Here is an 18,717-nt window from a genome sequence, read left to right on the forward strand (position 1 = left end):
CGGCTTCTCTGCGGCGGGTGCCCCGGGTGCCAGGGGTGGTGGAGGGCCCACATATCTGGCGGCCCGCAGACATCGGCGGCGGGGGGTGGGGGACGGGGCTGACATCGAGGTGCCCTGCGCTGAGCACACTCGGCTACGTGGATGGGCGCTCTGGGCTCGCGGCTGGATGGGGCGTCCGGTCGATTGTGGTGGGGCGGGCCCCGCCCCCGCGCGGGGCGCAGGGGCCCCCCTGGCTCGCCCGCAGGGCGGGCGGTCCAGGTGGGGTGTCAGTCTGTCGTGCGGGACCTGTGTCTTGTGCCCGCACATGGGGGTGGGTTGTATGTGCGCGCCTCAGGAGTGCGGGGTCTGGGTTAAGCTCCTCGGGGCCGGGCGTGGGTGTTGCTCCGTGGACTTCTGGCTTCTCTGGGAGCTGGGGGGTCTTCTGTGGTTGCAGGGCTTGGGGCTTTCCTACAGCCGTGGGGTATCTGTACGACCGCGGGACTCAAAGGTGGCGTCGGTGCCTTTTCCGCTGCTTGGAGGTGCTACGATGTATTACCAACCTTATACACCACAACCAATTGGGGCAAGTCCTGTACATTCACCTGTGGACACTTCACACACACGCACACACACGTGCCCAGTTGCTGTTCCACTTTTCCTGGACATACTTAACCTTAACGTTTTTTTCTGATGTTTTTGTTTTTCTATGTACATGTTGTTGTTGTGTTTCTCATGTCTGTCTCATGTTTTAAAAAAAATGAAACAAAATAGCCCCGCAGGGCGGGTTCTGCATCCGGATTGATCCCTGTAAGGGTCAGTACCGTCGGAGAGCGGGCGCACTATGGCTCCCGCTCCGTGGGCACATTCAGTGCCATCAGAGAGGGAGCGATCTGGGTGCAGAAAACGCCACTGGTTATGGTCTGTGCAATGCCCCCAAGGCTGAGAAAATCTGTCAACATACCTTTGAGGCAACCAAACACAGCGCTCAGAGAGCTTGAAGGGTACGTGGGTTGATGTCTTAAAACCATGGTGACCTTACAGTACACATTATTAACATGATGGAGAAATAATTATTTATGTATATATATATATATATATATATATATATATATATATATATATATATATATATATATATATATATATATATATAATTGAAACTACCTACTTTCCCATAGCTCCATTATTTCCCAAGAAACTTGGCTCCAAATTTCTCCACGTTATCCATTAACAACAATCAGCGACCCCGTGAATTCTCAGTGGAGTGGGCCAACACAAACAAAACCCAATCGATCTAAATTAAGTCATTCTTATGAAATGATGACTGTAAAAACCAGCCGCCCCCCCATCCTATTTGTGCCGCCATTGGAAATGTTATGAACTAGAACGCTCAGATCATAATCTAAATGTCAACTTCCTGTTGTTTGATTGGGCATTCTGTTTGGCTGCTGTTATTGTTTCTGCCCTCTCTCTCTCTCTCTCTCTCTCTCTCTCTCTCTCTCTCTCTCTCTCTCTCTCTCTCTCTCTCTCTCATGTCCGGCATGGGAAACATAAAAAACACCAAACGTGCCCCTGCCACAGCGCTTAATAACTGTAGCTCTGACGTGGAAAAGGGATGGAGAAGGGCCTCGATGGTGGGGAATGTTTGCTTTAGGCGGCTATTTAAAGCACGTTGTCTTTGGCCGCCAGAAGGCGCCTCGATGGGGCTTCGGGAAGAAGGGTCTATCAATTGCTGACCCCAAAAGTCGACCCCCAGTCGGCTCGGAGTCCGGTTTTCCCGCAAATCACAGTGGGACACACACACACGCACACACACACACAGGGACACACACAGGGACACACACACACACACACACACACACACACACACACACACACACACACCCATCTGCGTGGAGCCACAGGTTAAGTCTGGGGTTCGAGAGGGATCCCATGGCGAACATTAATTTCTTAATGCATTTTGGCTCCCGTGGGGGCTGTCCTCCAAACCAGGCCACATAGGACCACTCTGCCAACTCTCATATTAGAATGGAGAGAATGTGTATTTAGTGTGTGTGTGTGTGTGTGTGTGTGTGTGTGTGTGTGTGTGTGTGTGTGTGTGTGTGTGTGTGTGTGTGTGTGTGTGTGTGTGTGTGTGTGTGTGTGTGACGGACAAAAAGTAGCGTTTGAGTATTTGCGTCCCTTACCTTGAATGTAAATAGGGTGTTATGTCCGTGATCGTGTGTGTATGTGTGTGTGTGTGTGTGTGTGTGTGTGTGTGTGTGCGCGCGCGTGCACCGATGACCGCACATCCTGCCAGTACAATTAAAGTGTTTGGCGCCGACCACGACAAAAGCAGACTTCCAGTATAAACAACGCTTCTTCTTTGGAACAAATATCATTCTTTGATTTATTTTTTTCTTCCTCTGTTCTTGACTCCCCCCTTCTACTCGCGCAGCCCCTCCTCCCTCCTTTTCTTCTCGTTCCCTCCTTCACCTTGCCGATGCTATCGCGCCGCCCGTGCGCGCGGGGGTAAAAGGCCTTGGCGTCTACGCCGCCGCCGCCGATGCCGGGGTGGAAAAGTGGTGGAAAGGAAAATAAAGCCGTCATTAATTAGCGAGCGAGAGTCCCTCCTCAAGGCGGTTTGTTATTGCTATGTCTGAAGCCGGGGGGGAGGGGGAGACGGACGGCTAATTGATCGACAGCCCCCTCGGGGGCCGGGCAACGATAATCAAAATTGACACATGTTTTCTGCCCCGGCCCCGAAATCATAAACATCTCCGGGCGAGCGGCCGGGGCGACCGCCCGGGTATGTATACAAGCGAAAACAACCAACAAGTCCATATTATATTAAAAGATGAGGTACGGAACGTGTAAACAATAGGAAAACATTAAGTTTTGGCCGGCGCCTTCAAAGTGTGACGAGCTTGTTTGTGAGTTGAGCAGAACTCTGCCACGGTGCAAGGACGCCAAGCAACGGGAGGGGTTGGAAAGATCATGAAAGTGCTCCAGTTATAGGAGTAGAATGAGTAACAATCCTGTCTGGTTCAACTGGAGTTTACTGGGGCCAGTGCTGGACGAGGCTTCACCAAGTGTTGTTACAGTGCTGTTACAGTGTTGTTACAGTGCTGTTGCAGTGTTGTAACAGTGTTGTTACAGTGTTGTTACAGTGCGGTTACAGTGTTGTTACGCTGCTGTTAGTGTGCTGTTATAGTGTTGTTACAGTGTAAGTTTTAAAAACGGTTGCCACGTTGGAAACCATGTATCAGCTGTTTGGCTGCCATGACTGACAAAATGATTTTCAAATTGTAATCTTTTTATAGTAGATAATGTCATAATGATCCTCTATAATTATAATCCATGTTTCGGATTTTCACACTCATTTCATCATTTTTCCATCAGAGTGGTAACCACAGCGCTCAAGAAAGTTGACAGCGGCACAAATCTGGTTGCCCCGGGACAACTGGGCAACCATTACTATCAGATTCAGACTGAGGATCATATCATTGTGAAACGTACTGATTAACTGTTATGTGCTGGATTAGCAGGCGGGCTAATCAGAGTATCTTTTGTTGCTTTTGGATAACTTCCACCTCTACTGTTCAGGTGAAGGAAGACAAAACTAAGCCACAACAGAGCAGCAATTTCAATCCTAAAAAATACCTTAGCTCAGAGAGGGCAATGAGAGACTGCACCAGGAAATAGTGGATGTGGGTCACCGGGCAATTACCAACACTTTCAATCACAATAAATTGACCCCCCCCCCAATTAATGCATTAGAGGGGTTGAAGGTTACGTAAGCACTATTTTTTTCCCTGCTGGGAGAGGGAGGAGCCTGCGTCGGGTTCGGATGATTTTTCTTTTTCTTTTTCTTCTGGGCTGTGTGTTAAACCGTGCGTGTTTCGATGATGTTTTTGCCATGTGATGAAAAAATTCTCATAATATGTATTTTTCCACATGCGTGAACTTGGTATAAATAGGCCTTGAAATCCAATATGAAAGAACGACTTTAACGGATTTCCTCACTCCCCCTCAGCCGACCGTAGTAAAAAAAAAAAAGCCCGTCCTGCCATTAGCACAACTATAAACACTCCATTTTCTGGATAAATCACTCAAACTGTACTTTCATCGGGGTCCCCCTCCCCCCCAACACCCTTCCTCCCGAAGGCACAGAAACGGTTGTATTACATGGCTGACCTTAACATTGAGTAATAATCCCGCGGACTCAACGGGAAAATTGTAAGGAAGTGGCGTCGTGTTTGGATAGAGGCCCCGCAGCGGGGGAAGAGCGATACAAGCTCACGCATCGCGACACTTAACAGGAGCCATTACTCTTTATTTACTCTTTAGCGAGGCCGTGAACGCCGCATTATGGCGGGGGGGCATTCATCTGCCAGGTAAAGGTGTCACACACACACACACACACACACACACACCGCTCACTTTTATCCCTCCCTTTCCCTCTTTTCCTCTCGCCCGCTCTCCCTCTGTGTTCCTATTTGGGCGTTCGGTGAGGAGGCCTGTCATTTGGTAGCGCCTCGGGCACAATCCCACGTTGATTTTCACGACACACACACACACACACACACACACACGCACACACACACACGCACACACACACATGCACACACACACATGCACACACACACACACACACATTTTTACTTCTTTAAGCTTTTTAGGAAATGCGAGTTGACCTCTCCTTTCCTCACTACACATCCCGCTCCGTGAGAGAGGGATGGAGAGGGGAGGAGGGGATTTGTGCAAATAGGCTTGTGCGAAATGTGGCCGCTTGCTTGCAGGTTTCAGACGGACCGAAGGATTCGAAGGAATCATTTTCATTTTCGACGGATCGTTCTCCGGCCCCGAAATGCCGGGCAGTGGGGCGCGCAGCGACCGTTGAAGCGCCGGTTGAACAGAGATCCCCTGGATTTTCCATTGCATTTTTTCGGTCAAAAACACACATATTTGACATTTTGAATGAATCGTTTTGAACAAATCGTTCTCGAACTTGGAACGCAGCGGTACGTACTGCTTCAATCCAAAACCCCCAATCCAAAGTCATTCCCTTCGTTCTCTCTCCTCTCAGTCGCTTCCATTTTTGCAGAATTTAAAAGTCATATGTCCCGATATAGATTTCATATCTATCTTGTGTGTGATCGCGATTGGGAAGCACGTTGTCCCTTTGTTCTATAAAGGCGGTATATCTTTATTCACATCTAAAAACGTAATGAAAAAAAAAAAACACGCAGATGGCCTCTGCACAGTGGTGGGGCTTACAGGACACACCTAGACATTAAGACGTAACTAAACGCTATCTCGGCCATTTTGGTTTTTCAATTCATCGGTCGTATTTAATGTAGCACAAAATTCTGGGCCCTAAACATAAGCAATCTCTGTGGGCCCCCTTCCTCTCCTGATCCATGTCTCTCACGCATCTTTTGAAAAAAAATTTTTTTTACAAGTAATAGAGCCAACAACTAGTCTTTTATTAGCGTAGTCACTAATGAACTCTTCATCACACATTTAAACAAGTAATAACTCCAGCCCCTGTGGCTGTTAAACATGTGTTTCATGTGAAGCTTTGACAGTTAATGATGATGCTGATTAATATATGTTATACAATACGAATACACTCCAAGCTAAATTCCTGGCTGACTGCCTTCAATAGAGCCCACAAGATTTGCAAGATTTTTGGTCAAATTCCGATCCCGATTCCTATCGCTCCGATTACCCATGTGTTGACCGATATTTTGTCCAAAAGTGACAAAATGTTCAAATCAATTTAAAAAACGTATACATTTTTTATAAAAGTTTCATCATTTGAGAAAATTTGACTTATACGCCAACAAATAAAAACAAATAAAAACACAAAAAAACCTTTTGATTTATAAAATAATGTAAAAGATAATATTAAATGACTTTTTTTTCTTTTTCCGAGTTCCAAGTGAATGCAGCATCGCTTTCTGCTTGGAGAGCCACGTCCGTGTCTAAACGAGAGAGAAAACAAACACGGAAGCACAATTTTATTTTTTAAACAAAGTTCAGTCTCTCAACCGATTTATTCAGCCAATTTTAATGAAGTAATGACATGTATTTCTTTGAAATAAAAGAATTGCAAACAAAGACAAACTTTGGATTCCAGGCTTTTCGAGCAGATTGAACAGAGATCTCCTGGTCTCACCACGCATTTTTCCACTAGTGTCAAAACTGAATGAACAAATCATTTTGGACAAATTGTTCTCAAACTCGAAAGGCATCGGGTCGGCAGTGGCACATACTGCTTCGATCAAACCCATGGATATAATATATTCATATATGCGTTTGCCCTGAACCTGACACGTTTAGATGTAGTGACTCGAAAGGAACGAATCGCTCAAAAGAGTGGGCCTGTGACGTCCAGGACTAATTTACACTTGAGCGAACATTTTAAGGCGGCCGCGCTCTCGTCCGCCTTCTTCTGCCGCGTGTCCATTTCGGTTAGCGCCATCAACTCGCAACGCTCAAAACCAAGCCAATGGGTCACCAAGTAGGGCCAATCAACCCATCGGTGCATGGTTGTGTTTACATGGGTAGACGATGCCACGTTGCGTTAAGCTCAAGGGGAAGCCGGGAGGCCGAGGCATCGAATGGGGCGACAGGGGCGAACCTTTAGTTCCTCTATGGCAGTGTCAAGTCTTTGAAGTCAGGGCTTTCTCTCTCTCACTCTCTCTCTCTCTCTCTCTCTCTCGCTCCCTCGCTCTCTCGCTCTCTGTCTCTCTCTCGCCATCTTTGAGGTGGTCGAGCCCCTGTTTCTCAACAGTGTTAATCATGCGTGAAGAGAACATACTCGCACCGCGGTCGACAGGGCACCGCCGCTCACGGGGTTTTCGACATTTCCACCAGAGAGCGGGCGGGTGATAATTAGTATGGCTGCAGGCTCAGGGTACAGTCTGACACATCCCAGTAAAACACACACACACACACACACACACACACACTGTAAATTGATTAAAAGAAAAAGAGGTAAAATAAAGAACTTGAAATGTATACATTTATGGAGGAGACTCTTTTTTTTTTGTTTTCTTTGCACGACATGAGGAGGTAATGGCGAGATGGTGGGAAAACACAGATTCAAACTGATCGACAGTGGAATGGAGGACAAGCCGAAAGGATATAACTAAGAGAAAGAAAAGGAATTGAGCGCGGCATATGCAAATGTAACGCAGCACCTAGATTGAGGGAGAGAGGGAGGCGGGGGCGGGAGGGTTGTGGATTTGGAGAGTTGACGGGGGAGTGGGTGGGGGCGGGGGTGGGGGGGTACAGACAGTTGAGTCATATTTCAGGCCTGATTGGAACTGACAAAGTGTTATTGGAGGACTCGGTCCCCACAGCATTGTTTGCTTTAGAAAGTCAGGGCCAGATTTATTATGACTGAAAAACATTAGAGAGATCGGAAGTGGGGGGACATGGCGGGGCCGGCGGGCGGGGTGGGGAGGGGAGTCACGTCTGTCTGCGCGATGAGAGAGCAAGTGAGAGAGCGGGAGAGAGAGAGAGAGAGACAGAGAGAGAGAAAAAATAATGTCGGGGGAGGAAACGTAGAGATACAATCCGGCTTGTGCAAAGGGGACATTAAAAGGTTGAGGCTCGCCGCCGCCGCCGCCGCCATAAACCCGTCAGCGCTGGTGGGCGATAGCTCTCCATGGAGTCACTTATGGAGACGGATGGGGGCCATTTTGCCAAGTTTAGTGTCCCCCCCCCCGGACGCTGAGGCACCCGGAGGGGGGGAAAATGCACCCTCGTGCACATCCCATGATTCCAAATATCTCTTCATTTCCCATCCCCAAAAGTCCAAGTTATACCCATGCTATCCCATTCTCCCATTCTTCATCTCTACTCCTCCAAACGTGACTTTTTTCCTTCATCGCTCTACAGGTGTCTTTTCATTTTATGGGGGGGAGGGGGTTGCGAGCTTAGCCAACAGGAAAAAACGCCTCAACCTTCGACGGCCGCGCCGCTGGTTGTTATCGCAGCCAGAAACAACAGCGGGGCGGACCCAGAGCGGAGAGCTCTGGACCCCGGGCACCGCTCCGAGAGCCGCTGTTTTTATAGTTAATGGACAGTGGGGAGAGGCTAAGCTCGGCGTATTTGACTAACCTCTGCGTGACCCAAAACCCACCCCCGCCGCCGCCGTCGCCGCCACCGCTCCCACCGCCCCCACCGCCCCCACCGCTCCCACCGCCCCCACCGCCCCCACCGCCAACACTCGAAAAATGCCCATACCGACCGCTAACGCTCGCTAGAAACCGCATCTGAGCCCTGGCCCAACGGAGGGAAAGGTGGGTCTTTAGAGTGTGTGTGTGTGTGTGTGTGTGTGTGTGTGTGTGTGTGTGTGTGTGTGTGTGTGTGTGCGCGCTGTGGTTTGGCACGGCAGCAGGGGCCGGACTTAGCGATTTGGGGGCCTAAGGCAAACAGAGGTGTGGGGCCCTCAGCTGTGGCTGTTTTTAGCCTGATATTCATGACTTAATCAATATAAATGGAAACGGAAATGGACAATTAAATTAATAATGGCAACAGACATCATTTTGTGTTTTATTTATTTATATGAATTCACACATAAAGTAGGGCTGTCAAATGATTAAAATGATAAATCCTGGTATATTGTATGATATTAGTGCGATTAATCGCACTTTTTAAATGTACTAAAATCAATGCTTTTAAAGCAATGCTTTTAAATTTAGCCGTACTAGACGCTGGAGAACCGCACTTGAGAACAGAAATACAAAATAATAATCTCCATCAAAATGTATTTAAGGGCATTTTCAGCATAAACAAGCCGCTTCGTTTCTCCTTCTCCTTTCCACTGAGCCAGTTAAGACAAGCCAACCTGTTTACATGTAACGCTATCTTCAAACGTGGAAAACAATCAAAAAAAAAAGGCGAACGAATAAAATTAGGGAACTAAAAAACGGAGCGTTGCAGGAGGCCGCAGCTACTCCTTGCACTGAAAACAAAAGGGAAAGTGGTCAATTGAACCACACTCGGAAAATGCATTGGCGTTAAAAATGTATTGTGCATGCATCGTGCATGCTGATGGGCCCTTTCTTGGCTCGCTGGCTGCCCAGGTGGTTGCTTACCTTGCCTAATGGTGAGGTCCACCCCTGCATAACAGATTCCACCTATGGGCAACGCATGCGCACACACACGCATGCACGCATGCACACACACACACACACACACACACACAGACACACACACACACACACACACACACACACACATAGAAAATCAGCTGAAAGCTTCAAAGGCTGGCCTGTGCTGTTTGACGGGGTGGCAGCGTGCTCATCTATAGACCCCCCTCCGGTCTCCTTGCGCATCTAGCTTTTGGGTGGAGGGGGGTGGGGTTGGTGTTGTTCAGCTGGGGGAGTGTGGGGGGGGGGTTTGGACTCATCCGTCAACAGCGGTTTGAGATGAAAAGGAGATACGGGCCGGGAGAAAACAGACAGAACTCGCGCCAAACCGAAACACTGAAAGATGCAGATAAAGAGCAAGAGAAAGATGGAAAGAGAGAGGGAGAAAGGGAGGGAGAGGGAGAGAGAGAGAGAGAGAGAGAGAGAGAGAGAGAGAGAGAGAGCGGGGAGATTAAAGATACAAGGCAGGAGAAAAAGACTGAGAGATGGGGAGAGAGAAAGAGAGGGAGAGAGGGAGAGAGAGAGAGAGAGAGAGAGAGAGAGAGAGAGAGAGAGAGAGTGAGAGGGAGAGAGAGAGAGAGCGAGAGGGAGATTGGCTGGCAGAGCCACGCCACCTTGGCTGTGGCACAGTGCAAAAGCTCTTTTGCAGCGGAGAGATCCAGCGAGGCCCTGAGCAGGAGGTAAGAGTGCCAAGAACTGAGCTGCATGACAGATCTCCGAGAGGGAAGATGAGGGAGGCAGCGAGGTGAGGAGAGCAGAGCACACAGCCCAGAGAGAGAGAGAGAGAGAGAGAGAGAGAGAGAGAGAGAGCGAGAGAGAGAGAGAGAGACAGTTTGTTCGACTGGCAGCAAAAGAAAGCCCACACACGGAAATTTTGCCACATTCAAAGTCACTATTTGCTGATTCTCCGTGATTGCTATTTGCTCACATCGTGTTTTCGTGTACAGCGCAGCGTATCTATATTGTCCCCCCCCCCCCCCGAATTCCACAACAATTTACCAGTTCAGACAGCAAACAACAAAATCGAAAAACAACACCGAATCCCAACAAACCGCAAAAAAGGGCAACTTCCGAAACAGGGCAATGCAGACAAATGAATGTATCAGAGAAATGAGCGTCGAGTCAACGCCGAGTTTCTCCACCGCACGCGAGGGCCAAGTTTCAATGTTCAATTTCATCCTCATGATCACGGTCGCAATGCATTTCACCCAAATAACCGGCGAGGTCATTAGTGCTCTCCGAGGATAGCAGCAGAGAGTTCAGCCAGAGCCCCAACACTTCAAGCACAACAGTCATTTCAGTCAAAACCCCGAACCCCCTCCTCAAAAGGAATCTGGCAATATGTGCGCCCCCTCCCTACGGTTCCCTTTCAATGTCTTATTTAAACCGCAGCAGGGGTGGGGTCGAGGTTTTTTTTTTTTTTTTTTTGGTATTTAAGGGGATATAACTTTGCTTATTGATCCTGCGCGCGGGTTAGGCGGTCGGGTCGCGGGGTCATGGCGGGGTCGGCCTGGACGCGCTGATCTCTTGGCGATTAGGCTAATACGATTAGCGGCGATATGACACGCTAGCCGGGCCAGGTGTGAGCGGAGGAGCTGTAGATTGTCGGCCAAAAGGGATTGTGGGCTTCTGATGTGATTCTTTTTCCAATTTTTCTTTTTTTTTTTTTTTTTTTTTTTCGGAAAAACCCTGGTGTAGCCCCAGCGCCCCAATTTTATGGACGGACCAACATGTAACACAGTCAAAGGCCTCTGCGAGCCCCTAACCCTGCACCAGATCAGCCAGGGAATAATTCCACATAATATCTCACGAGAAAATCTCCATAATGAAATATCCCTCCAGAAAAAGCCAATCAAACCAGCATCATAATAGTAGGAAGAGAAAGTATAAATTGACCTTTGACAGCGGTTGTAGATCAGGCGGACACGCACTATGGGTTCAGCCTGTAGACACCAGCTGTGACTTATGCCTTCCTAGAAGCAGCTCGAAAGAGGAAGTGCTGGCTTTTATCTAGGGATTGCTTTACTTTTAATCTAGCGGCAGTTTGGAGCGTCTGCACGAACTCTCCCAAAAGACTGTACAGCCAATAAGCTGCTAATATGTGGAGACTTGGCTATAAAGCTGTAAGTTAAGTCAATATCTGCTTGTGACTGCTATTTCTTCCCCCGGTGTATGTGTGAGCGCATATGGTCGACGACGGAGAAGGGACGAGTGCAGCACAAGGAGGTATGATGGCTCAGGCCAAGTTGGTGCAGGTGTTTGTAGGACATGGCCGTCGTATCTGAGTGTCCAGCTCCCCTCTCGGCTCATCAGCACGGAAAGAAGTCGGCTGTTTGCCACACACATACAAACGTACACTGGTGTGAGCGCAACAATAACCTGGGTGAACATTTCCAGGGCAATGGTGTGACTTTGCCACCTGCAAAGGTCTGTGGGTATAACCTGGAGAGGGAGCAGCTCTGTGCAGAGTTACATATACTAGTTAATATTTTTTATATATATATATTATATATATTATTATCTATAGAATGTATCATGGCAGTTCATATTGTTGTCTGTTACGTCAACTTTCATAATACAACTCAAATAATACTAAAAACAATACAAAATTCTGAGCAGCTACAAGGGATTCTGAGATTCTCAGTCCAAACTGCTAAATGGACAAGCTTCAACTCGGACCACCTTATCTGAAAATGAACTGAGTCTCTTCGGGGATTCGTCACAAAGTTATCCCTGTTGAAACACCTGGATGCCACAGGGGCCCCCACCTCCAGGACCCCGAGGTCCAGGGGCCAAACCTGGGGCTTCCTCTGCCTAAATCCAGGGCAGACCCGGCCTTTGTCTTTGGGACGCTGCCGCCGATCAGATTCCCGGCTTCCACACACCGCTCGGTAAGAGAATACCGCAACTACATGGGGTCCAAGGAACGGTCGTGACCGCAAGTGTGTGTAAATGAATGTGTTAGTAAGGGATGAATGTATGTGTGTGTTGTTGTCGATCTGCGCTCTCCATCAAGTGAGAGTGAATGTCCATAGACGCTGCAGCTGGGCGGAGCTGAATAGCGCACCTGCATCATTGTAAGCCGCCCCCCCAACACCCACCACCCACGGCTCACCCCTGACCTTTGACCTGTAACTGTAAACCTGGAAATACTGACATAGTGCAGTGATGTAGATCTCCAAATATAGAGACACACTGTCTGTGTGCGCGCGTGTGCAGTAGACTCCCGTTTCCTTCAACCTTCAAGGCATCGCTTGTTAATTGAAAATGCAAAACTTCCTACGTACGCGCCGAACAATAGCTCGGATTCCAAAGTCTCGGAGTTCAACCAAAGGGCCCCGGGAAGTGTGCAGCGCATGTTTGCCGGCTCCTACAAAACACGCAAAGCCAGCTGTGAAAGACATTAGCCCGCGGACAGCTCCGACATGACCGCGGCAAGTTTGAGAACCGTGGCTTGTTTTGCTCATTAGAGGGAGCGAAAATACAACCCAGCTATCCATCTGTCGGAGCCCCCGTCCGGCCAACTCTTAGAGCTGAGTTTTCGCTGGCCTTATTGTTATTCCCGGTTGTTTATTAAAGGGGGGCAGGCCTGCCTGCCAGGGGAGTAATCCGCCCGTCAGCACTCACATTAATGACCTAATTGGTCCCTTCTCTCCCAGTCAAAACGCAGGCCCCCATCGCCCCAGAGACGCTAAACCCTGGGAGCCCACAGTCACTCAGGCAGAGAGACAAATGCTGCTAAGTGGGGTCTTCGCCAACATCCCCCTCTACTCCCCTACCAGACTGCCACCTCCTCTCTCATTCCCGCTGTTCCGTCATTCCAAGTATTATTTGTTTCTGTTTTCCTCCCCCCCTTTGTCATCCATGGCATGGGCTCAGAGGGAAGTTCTGGGGTTTCAAGTTCCGGGCTTAATGTACAGCGCATAATGGGTTGTCATGCAGGAGGCTAATAGTCGCAGCGGCTGCAAAGAGGAGGATTACACGTAGTGAGAAATGACTATTAGTATAAGAGTGAATTTTAACTTCATGAAGGGAAAGAAATATGGATTAGAGAGTCCATTGAAATCCCCCCAAAAAGGGTACCAGTGGACAGTACTATCGACTACTCCAGGAATACTGTCCCAAAAAGGCTGCCAGGCAACACCAGACGGTACTGTACATCAAGGCCAGTTGCCCAAGGCTGCAGATCTGTCAATCTCTCTTTATTCCATAAACATGGTACGCATCTCATCGCCTATTTGGAAGGCTGTCCTTACAATGTGTATTTCACATGTAAAGCCTGAATGCTAGAGCCACGGATTGGGAAACAAAACCTTGAACTCGACTTAATAGCATGGAGATTGACCTGCCTTGTAGCAAGTGAGGCTCGGTCTGGGTGATGGCGAAACAATCTCATAGATCACCAATCGTCATCCCACCTACGGACACTGAAGTTTGTGTGTGTGTGTGTGTGTGTGTGTGTGTGTGTGTGTGTGTGTGTGTGTGTGTGCGTATATAAAAACTGTGCACAGTGCGCCCCGTCTGTTGGTAGAAACCAAGAAGTCTCAAATGAGTCAGGGTTATTTTTTTCCAAGTATTACCACAACATTGCCACAACATTTGCCCTTTGAAACTATCCTGGACTACATTCATCATAAACGCAAGTCCTCAAACACACAGAGAGAGAGAGAGAGAGAGAGAGAGAGAGTGTGCAGAGAGCTTTCCATTGCCTTGTACTCCCCTGTGATACGCGCCAAGAGAGGTCAGCCACAGTGCGAGGGCGGCTATCTGCAGACTGGGGGTTAGCTGGCTAAATGAAGAGATTAGTACAATTTGAACTGCCACAGGTGGACACAGTTATTTTATCATTTCCTAAACTTAATTAAATCAGCGATCGAGAGCCGAGAGGGAGAGAGGTGAGGATATAGCGAATAGGCGTGCGAGTGCGGGAAAACCGGAGAGGAGTGTTGGGAGTGATTGGCATCTATCAGTGTGGCCATCTACATCTCCGGCTACCCAGTAGTTTCATTTCTTTTTTCCAATTTACCACTTTCAAAAAGCAGGAGGGACACACACAAATGCTTCAAACACACACACGCGTGCACGCACGCACACACACACACACACACACACACACACACACACACACACACACACACACACACACACACACACACACATACACTGGTGCTCTGTTACCGGATCAACGGAGATGTGAGGTTAGGGGTTGGAGGTTGGGGGTTAGATGAGGCAGGCTGGCTCTGGCTTAGGAGGTGAGTAGGTGTGTACATAAGGCCTGTCTGTGGGATACGCTGTAAGGAGGGGGTGGTTGGAGAGAGGTGAGGAGGGGATGAGGGGAAGTGTGTGTGTGTGTGTGTGTGTGTGTGTGTGTGTGGGTGTGTGTGGTGGGGGGTTCGGCGGAGGAGCTCATGTGTTAGTGTAACTGAAGCTGTCACCGGGCCCAGGGGTCACCTCCCCAAAGCACGCCGGCTGTCTCTTTTAATAGACTAAACACATATGTCTCTCTCCACCGCCACATGACGCGAAGAGAGGCAGGGAAAGAGAGGGAGAGGTAGAGAGAGAGAGAGAGAGAGAGAGAGAGAGAGAGAGAGAGAGAGGAGAGAGGAAAAACGGGGTTAGGGGCAGGACTGGAGGGAGAGGGCAGCAGGGGAGGTTTTTGAGAAATCGTCGCTAATGATGATTTCCCCTGATGGTTTGATGGAGAGCGACCAAAACATGAGAAGCAGCCATTTGGTCGTGTGCCGCGTCTCGGGCCACGGTTCACACTAGAGTCAGTTACGTGTGTCAGTTGATAAGTTAATGAGAGCCATCGCTTTATTGATCCGAGGCGCACTTAGAAATGCATTTTCTTTCCAAGCGATGGTTTGACTTTTTTTCTCACCATCATTAAGTCAAGAGTCATCAAGTCATTACGTCTGAACGCTCGGTCCGTATTTTCGTCACCCGGTAGGTTTCGCAGTCACGTTTGGGGAAAGGGTGACTTCAGACCTTGCAAACGACCAGAAATACGTTCACTTTTCGCCCCGTCAGCGCTTCTGGTGACTGTGTTTGTACGTGCAAGGTTGACAAGGGTACTGCGATACCAGATGGGATTATTGTAATGAAATATAATGTATAATTATAACGAAATATTCACACAGCACACCCGTACCCAAACCTGTTAACCACTGAAAACATCATAAAAGACTTCGATCTGTGATTATTATTATGGCCTACTAATAGTAAGTGATGCAAGAATCGCGAACGGATCATTTAAGAGTGACTCCTCAATCACCAAATCTCAAGATAGAGTCAAACCCTTCATCAGTATTAGTAGTTCTCACATTCCGTATTTGAACTTCAGCTTGCTCGAGCTTGATAGAGTTGCTCTCATGGCTGGAACTCATCAATTGGGTGAATAAGTGCAGCTCTGCAATTTTGATCTTGCAACACAAAAGCAGGTTTCCATTATGCATTTAAGTGGAATTTGAGACATTTTTCACGGCACACCTGGCGAGCTGCCACAGTGCTTGGAAAACACTGGTTTAGAGAGTGCGAGGTACTTTGGGCGAGAAAGAAGAGGAGGAGAAAGGGGCTGTGGGGTGGGGTGGGGTGGGGTGGGGTGGGGTGGGGTGCCGTGGGGTCGGGTTGGGTAGGGAGAGGTTGGGTGGGATAGTGAACCAAAAAGGGGGTTCAGAAGTGAGCCGGCAGAAGGGGGCCTCACTTCCACCGGCGCACCCCTCCACCCCCCGACTTCCCTCCATATGCACCCCACCCAAACTGTCTCTTCGGAGGGAGCTGCTGGTCCGCTCTGTGCCGTGCTGTTGAACTTGGCCTTGCCGTCACTCTGGGGTAACCCAACACCCGGCAGCAGAGGGGCCCCGACAGACACGGGGATGAGCGGGGGGCGGTGGGGGGCGGCGGGAGGCCCGCTGGGACGCTGGGTGCATTTCAAACCCATCAGTGTCAGTTAGTTCACTAAGTGGTGACATAATCACCATCACCATGGCTGCTCCTCTGGGAGAGGAAATCCCGCCCCCCCCCCAGACACACCTCCTCCCCAACACACATGCTGGGCCCTGCTCCCTCTGGCTGCCCCAGCGGCTGCATTAAAATAGGGGTGGTGTCACGTATGGTGGGAGGGTGCAAACTGTTTTTTAATAATGTCAAGGACATTTTCCGCCGTAATTTTCCCCCGGGGTAGCAGGAACCAGCAACCGGAGGGTCGCTGGTTGAATCTTAGGCTCCTTCTGGCGAATTTCCCGAGGTGTCCTTGAGCAAGACACCCAACACCGTAAGAGCTCCCGACAAGCTGATTGTCTCCATGCGTGGCTGACACTGCCATGGGTGAATGTGGGTGTGAAAGACGCACAGCGCTTTGAGTGTCTTTAGTGGCTAGAAAAGTGCTGTATAAATCCACGTCCATTTACCAGTTACCTCAACCTAATTGAGTTCTGGAGACATAAACCTGACCTATTTAGGACACTTTTTTTTTCCCACCACTGACTTAGTCGACATTTCCGGTTACACTTGCGTGAATTGTCCGGGAAACTAGTGAACCAGTCAGTGCACAGCGAGCTAGCGTGCTCCAAAAAAGGCTTTGCTGGGCTTGTGTCAGATGGTAATCCTCCTGGTGTGTTTGCAAAGCCCGTCTCGTACACGTTTCTCACTTGAAAAAGAAACATGCACCTCATGCACCTGATATTTGTCGAAAAGGGGAATTCACTCAAGGGAAGTTAAAGATAAAAGGTCAGAACCAGTTGACTTTGAAAAACAGGAAAGTGACTGATTTCCACCACCACAGCAGCCCCCCAGCCCGTAGCAAAGCGTCGTACTTCAGGATGTGGCCAACACTTTCCAACCAGCCTACTTATTACCTCTGGCACTGGCGCACAGCAAAAACTGAAAGAAAAAACTCACCAGCTCTTCATTTTTTTCGTCTTCTCTTTATCTGGTTGCAGAAGCTCTCTGGATAACATCGACACCAGAGGCACCACGGTGTCTTGGTCCGATCTAAGAGTTATCTCCTAATTGTAAATTATCTCTCTTTTTCGTGAGAGCCATGACCCCCCGACTTTATCAACCACCAACTGTACAGAGTGTGGTGCTGCTCGAGCAGAGCGTCCCAGCATTCTGTTCCTGCTGACACGTGAATTTGCATCTGATATTTCAAGGCTGCCGTTACTATTATGTTACACCTGTGTCGGTGTGGCTGTGGGGTGTGCGTGTTGGTGTAATTACTCATTGCTGGGGCTGCGGGCACTAGATGGCACTAATGAATGGTAATTCAACTGTTTTTAAATTGTCGTCTTGGGTGTAAAAAAAACAAACACATACTGTACTGCATATATAAATATATATATAAAGCATGTTTTTTCTTTACATCCGAGACAAAATGAATGCCAGGACCCCTGGTTTCCCAGCAGAACATTGTCCAAACAAAGCATCACACTGCGTCCGCCAGCTAGACTTCTTCCTGTAGTGCATCCTGGTTCCATCTTTTCCCCAGGTAAACAACGCTGAAGTGCCCGGCCATCCACATGATGTAACAGAGAACGTGATTCATCAGACCAGGCCACCTTCTTCCATTGCTCCATGGTCCAGTTCTGACGCTCACGTGCCCTTGTAGGCGCTTTCGGTGGTGGACAGGGGTCAGCAGGGGCACTCTGACTGGTCTGCAGCTACACAAACCCATACGCAGCAAGCTACGATGCACTGGGTGACACCTTTCTATCATAGCAACATTAACTTTTTCAGCAATTTGTGCTACAGTAGCTCTTCTATCGGATCGGACCGGATGGGCTAGACTTCCCCCCCCCACATGCATCAATGAGCCCATGGGCGCCCATGACCCTGTTACCAGTTCAGCGGTTGTCCTTCCTTGGACCACTCTTGGTAGGTACTAACCACTGCATACCGGGAACACCCCCACAAGACCTCTTGTTTTGGAGATGCTCTGAGCCAGTCGTCTAGCCATCACAATTTGGTCCTTGTCAAAGTCACTCAGATCCTTACGCTTGTCTATTTTTCCTGCTTCCAACACATCAACTTGAAAAACTGACTGGTCACTTGCTGCCTGATATATCCCACCCCTTGACAGGTGACATTGGGACCAGATGAGCAATGTTATTCACTTCACCTGTCACTGGTTTTAATATTGTGGCTGATCAGTGTATATACATATACTGTATATACACACACACACACACACACACACACACACACACACACACACACACACACACATATATATATGTATATACATATATATATAAATCCATCAACCATTGGGGAAATAGCTTCTCTTTCCTTCCAGCACAGTCTGAAAGGCTAGGAACGTTTGTTTTGTTTTTCTCTTAGAGATATTGTCCGAGACGTGTCAATCTACAGTAGTGGAGATGTCAAACACCTGGTGTCGGCGAGAGGGCCAGGGAGAGAAGTGATAATGGCAGCGAGAGTTGAGATATCCTACACACACACAAACACACACTGCTCTTTTCTCGACCCCCATGGGCCGAGGCGGCCCCCTCTAATCGCCCATCTGGGCTCCGCGGCGCTGCCATCCTCCACCTTCCTTGTCGGACCTTATCATAGGCCGCGGCTTAATCTG

The sequence above is a fragment of the Zeus faber genome (genome assembly GCF_960531495.2).
Source record: "Zeus faber genome assembly, chromosome: 21".
NCBI classification, from domain to species: Eukaryota; Metazoa; Chordata; class Actinopteri; order Zeiformes; family Zeidae; genus Zeus; species Zeus faber.